Source organism: Arachis hypogaea, chromosome 2 (assembly GCF_003086295.3).
Source record: "Arachis hypogaea cultivar Tifrunner chromosome 2, arahy.Tifrunner.gnm2.J5K5, whole genome shotgun sequence".
Taxonomy (NCBI): Eukaryota; Viridiplantae; Streptophyta; class Magnoliopsida; order Fabales; family Fabaceae; genus Arachis; species Arachis hypogaea.
In genome coordinates, this window is record NC_092037.1 from 91,549,335 (window position 1) to 91,555,572 (window position 6,238).

The 6,238-nt window shown below is 30.2% G+C and overlaps 1 pseudogene; it reads right to left on the reverse strand.

Moving 5' to 3' along the window:
• Positions 1 to 1,199: 1,199 nt before the first annotated feature.
• LOC140177358 (probable protein phosphatase 2C 76) lies at positions 1,200 to 1,889 on the reverse strand (annotated as a pseudogene).
• Between the last annotated feature and the right edge of the window lie 4,349 nt (positions 1,890 to 6,238).

Below are 6,238 nucleotides of genomic sequence, written 5' to 3' on the forward strand. Positions count from 1 at the left end.
CAAATGTACCACACGCCAGGGACAAACACAGGCAGGCAGACAAGGAAAGCACAAGTCAGGGCGGCAGCAGTTACAGCAAATAGTTCAAGTAGCAGTTATAAACAGATTTAGCAATTAGACCAAACCCAAAACAAGTTCAAACTCAAGCAAAGCATACAAATGCATATGAGGCATTGCCTGTTCCTATGGCTGGATGAGGCTCATCTGTCGGTTATCCAGCCAACCTGAGAAGGTCCTGAATTGTCCTTAGACTATATCCCCCCGACGTGCATCTCCAAGAGTCTATGCATAGCTTATTTCTCAAATAATCAATATTGCTCAATGGGGACATACCGGAATTTATATAGTGCCCGTCACATACGTCGTTGGTCAACAGAGTTCGAGTTTTCAACCTGGTCACGTGGTGGCAAGCCCGACACTTATCCAGGAACCTGTATCTCAGATATTCAATTCATAACCTATCTCATTTTCAATTCATTCAAAAACATATTCAAGAAATCATCATCTCCTTCTTTTCATTCCGTTCATTAACATCCCAATACAAAACATAATTTTCTTTGATAAATAAAGTAATCTAAACCATATAATGCTTAAAATTAAATCTTTTTAAATAACTACTTTAAATGAAACTTCTAATTTATAAAATTTCGACAGCATATCCTCTAAAATCGGATTCTGCCACCCTTTTCGGGTCCAACAAAACCATTCTCAAACTCCTTTCAATTCAACTTCAAAATCAGACCAATTTCAATATCTTAGTCCATTTTCAATTTAAACTCATTTTTCAACAAATCAAACTCATTTCCAATATTATAATCCTTTTCAGATCTCAATTCATTTCCAACAAAGCCAACCAACATTTACTCAAACCCTTTCCAACGGTTTCAAATCCGAGTCATTTTCCAAACCCAAACTAACTCTAACATCAAATCATTTTCCAATTTCTCAAATTATGCTTGATAAACATTCAAATCGAATTTTCAAATTAATCTTTCACTAGCTATCTCAATACCAACTCAATATTCTGAAATAACCACAGTCAAGTAAGCAATCACATTCATTCAAGACAATTCAGTTCAATTCATAAGACTCCATAATCACTAAAAAATAATTATTTGCTTAAATATCAATTTATAACAACTCTTAAGAATAAAAATGAGTTTAATAAAACGCCCCTACCTCAATTTAGTTTAAACGCATCAATTCCTCTTCCGTTCATCACTTCTGTTTGGCTTATGATCCTCACAGAGAGCAATTGCCTTACCAGCCTTTGATATTATAGTCCTATAATCTTCAACATTAGCAACATAGAGATGTTATCAGTCAAAACAGCGGTTGAAGCAGTAGAGCTATCATCCCAGTAAATGTCTTCTTCAGAATACAGAAATTGAGAATTAGTACCTTGGTACGTTTCACTTATAGCCAATTTGGCATCGGTAAAAAAAATGGATGCTTCATGAGATTATCAAAGAGATGCTTTTTCAAATACTCTGCAGCACGAAAACCACCATGACCATCAAATATTCCAAGTAAGCATATTGGATTACCACCAATTTTCAATGTTTAATATCGTAAAAGTCCTCAGTCCTCCATCTTCCCCCTAAACTTGAATACCCACAACTAAGCCTTCCATCCTCACTATTCCACCCTCCACTTGCAAACCGGCCATCATCATCTTTCTCTGGCATCATATCTACAAGGGAACCAGCACTTCTTGACACGGAACCCGTACCCACCATCATCACTGGGAATGTCTTGAATTGACGAGTAGGCGAATAAGAAATACTAGGGACAGCTTGCAAACTTCTCCTAGTGTTATTTATTCTCACTCATTTGGCAAAGGTTCCAGCTTTAACAACCAAAGACCTTACACAACTGCTGCATACCATCTAAACGACCAACCAAGAAGACAAGGGTTCCGCGGCAGCTCCAGTAGCTACCTCTAGCGGGGCGGCAGCTGAATAACTCACAATAACAACTTCATTCAACATAAACACTCTCTCACAACAGCAACGAAACAATTTAAGCGTACAAAATGAGATCAGAAATAAGGGTAAGGCTCACCAGAGCAGTAACGGCTTCAACGGTGGTTCTCCGGCGACAACGGCGCCGTTTTCCGGTAATAGAGGCACGGCTACAGCAACGGCGCTGGCAGAACAGCAACTCCAAGAATCCAACCACTGAACCAATCTTCACTAAATTCCAAACCTGATTTTGGAAAACCCAATCTACGAATCTTCCTCATCAAACCCCGATGACACCGTGCAACTCACCGGCGTCCATGGCAGCGGCGGAGATGAAGCACGGCAGTGAGCTGCTATGTACATCGCATCTTTTCCTCTCTCCTTCGTCCAATGGCAACGACGACGGCAAGGGTTCTGGCGGCGACGCGAATGCTTTCAACAGACAGCGGTGGTGGCTCTGATTACGACAACAAGGTGCGGCGGTGGCGACGAGGCAGTAGTAGTGTGTGACGATGGTGGTGCGAGCTGGACAGCGGCGACCTCTCCTCCTCCCTCTCCATCCTCGGCTCTCTTCTCCCTTCGTTCTCCCTCTTCTCTATTTCCGCTTCCCCCTTTTTCTCCTTTTTTCCCCTCTCCGTTTTTTTTTTCCCTTTCTCCTTTTCTTTTCTTTTGTTTTTGCTGAAGGCTGAGGCATAAGGGCTGAGGTGTGGCGGTGATAAATTAAGGTTAGAATAAAGTGATTTAGATAATTTTAATAAATTAGAGGTATAGAGTATTAATTAAAAATATAATTTAGTCTCTCAAATTATTTTAAAATATTATTTAATTATAAATTTATTAATTAATTTTTAATAAGTATTTTAATTTAAATTAGAAATAATATAATTTATTTTCTTTGTTTATAAAATTAAAATATTAAATTCTAAAATCTCAATTATTTAAATTAAATCATATAAAATTTTTATCCTTTTATAACTATAAAGTTGTATAATTTAAATATAGAAAATTACTTAATGATTATGAGATTAAGTAAAATTTTTAATTTAATTATCAAAACTTAATTTAATTACTTTTAATAAAATAATTTTTAAAAATAAAGTCTTTAATAAATAAATAAATAAATTGAAACTAACTCATAATAATATATATATATATATATATATATATATATATATTTTAAATCATGGATCTTACATTAAGTTTTTTATGATTGGTTAATATTTTATCAGAGTTATGATCATGTTTGTGATCGTTTATAGTATTTTATCATTGAGACCGATTCCTAATTATATTAAGTATTGCTTGTTCTGTCCTTGATTGAATACATCTTGTTAGGTTGTTATGGTAGGAATTGTTCTCCTCATATTATTATTATTATAATTATTATTGTTGTTGTTCTTCTTGTTCTTATTATGTAACTTTTTTTTTTTAATTTCAGGTTGGTTTGCATTAAGAAGTTTAGCTATTTTGTTGGAGAAGACACCATAACTTTGCTATCAGTTTAATGATAATTTATTTTTATTTTCAGTTGTGTTGATTGTTGAACTATTAAACTTCTTTAATTGTCGTATTTGAATTCTGTTGTCGTTATATTTCATTAGATCAAGACTTTGTTACCTATTGTGTATTTCGGTTTGTCGATTTCAATGTTATGACTTTGCATAATAGTATGGTAGATTACTAGATTTTTTTGATTTGATTGAAAAAAACCGAACAAACCGAACCAAACCAAACCGATTTTAATTGGTTTGGTTTGGTTCGGATAATCTTGAAAAAAACTGAACCAAACCAAACCGCAGCTTAATTAAACGATCGGATCGGATGGTTTTTCCTTCAAAAACCGAACCAAACCGCACCACAAACACCCTTAGTAGATATCATGCACGTAGTATATTGTCAACGGTGATACTATATATATAAATATTTTTTAAATTTAATTTAATTACGTTAGCACCAGTCCAACAAAAAAAATATCGTGTATGTGTTATTGTTTTTCTTTTTCTACATTCTTTTAGCATAGAGATTTTTGTTAAAAGAACATAAAAATTTATAAACACAGCACATAAATTTTTATATATAATACAAATCAAATTTTTATACATAACATAAATTTATTAATATAATACAAAAATCTGTATATAACATAGACATTTTTATTTATATCACAAATTTTATACATAACACATAAATTTTACTATAAATATATTTTGCAATTCTTTAAATTTTTTATATTGTCTATTAAAAATTATATATTGTATATCAAAATTTATATAATACATACCAAAATTTATGTATTATTTATATTCTGTTGGTTGAGTGTCAATATTTTATATATGTAGTCTTCAAAAATTTTATATTGTACACCAAATTTTGTGTTGTATACTAAAATTTTTGTACTGTGTATTTTGTTGGTTTTGAGAGTCAATATTTTAGATATGTGGTCCTTTAAAATTTTGTATTATATACAAAATTTTTATGTTATAAATTAAAATTTTTATGTTTTAGTTTTTTGAATATATATAAGAGAAAAAAAAGATGAAAAAGACGGCAACGATGATGATAATAAAGGAGGATGAAAAAAAGAGCAAAACCAAATAAAGAAGAAAAAAAAAGTTAAACACGATGATTATGTTGTTGAAAAAGAAAAAAAGACTATGATTACATTAAAAAAAAAAACACACGTGTATCTAATTTAGTTGAAATTTGATGATAAAATTACTTGACTGTGTAGCTTTATTTATTGTCAATATAAATGCCACATTATTATATTATATTGTTCACACACACATATTCTAAAAAGAGCAGTAATTGGGAGTCTTAATCATTTTTTATATAATAAAGCATTGAAATATATGTTATTTAAAAATTAAGAGAATAATTAAAAAAACCAGAGTTAAGATACACATATACACATATATTCTAAAAAGAGCAATAGTTGGAGTCTTAATCATTTTTTATATAATAAATAATTAAAATATATGTTATTTAAAAATTAGGAGGATAATTAAGAGAATGAGTTAAGATTTTTATTTTTTATTTTTATTTTTGGGGAATTTAGTATTTAATGTTTAAAATTAAAAAATATGATTTAAGATCTAGAATTTAAAATAAACAAATAATAAAAATAAAAGTATAATAAAAAATAAACAACATTATATTAGTAACATTATTTTCAATAGAATTTAACATGATTATTTTGCTATAAATAATTAAAGAGTGAAATATTTTTTGCAAATATAAATATGGAAGAATTATGGCATTCAATGGATTAAAATAAATCTTAGATATATGATAAATATAATCTCTTCATCCCTGCACAATAATAATACATGTTAAGTCTATTATATGAAATATCTTAAAAGGTCTCAATCTATTGAGTTAAGTTTAATTCTAGGTATATAAATATGATACAAATATTTATTAAATTAAAAGTCTAAATTTAGTTTAATGTATGTTAGTGGTGCAAATCTAATATTTTAGCTCTCATCCCAAATTCATGTTGCTTCAGCAAAGTTCTAATACACCAATTTAAGGTTTTAGCTCAATACATTTAATGAGCAACTATCATAACCTAGATGCCCAGAGAGAAGATTTCGAAAATTCATAGTTGAAATAAAAAAAAAAATAAAGTGAGACATTTGATATTATTATGGAGAATGAGAGACAGCTGGAATACTAAAATTTTAAAAAAGACAGCAATACTATACAAAGGATATCAGAGGATTAAAATTCAGAAATTGATAAAAAAAATATAATATGCAAAAATTAGTAGAATATTATAATTAGGGAACAAAATTAGAAAATATCAAAGAGGATTAAAAAAATTAATATAATTTATTAGGATATTATTTCATAACAAGTGTACTCTTAGCGTATTCTTGGTCTATATATTGGTAAGAACTTTTTAATCACAGATAAAAAATATGAATAATAAAAATAATACTTTTTTAAATAATTCTTCATTTCTTCCTAAACTCTTTGCACCATGGTAACATGGTATCAGAGAGAGTTAGGTTCTAGGAATTTAAAATTCTGACGAATTCACATTACAAATTACAAATATGACATGCAATAGTTTTGGCATACGATCATCACAAACCAATTCTGATAATTTGTAAATTGGTTTTAAACTAAACGGATATAATTATCCATTATGGGAACACTGATGGAAAAAGCAATTGGTGGAAGAAGAAAGAAGAAACACACCAAAAAAATGGCTTTAAGATTGTAGGTTACCAACGAGGCCAGAAGAGAGGAAGCAAGTTACGATGGCA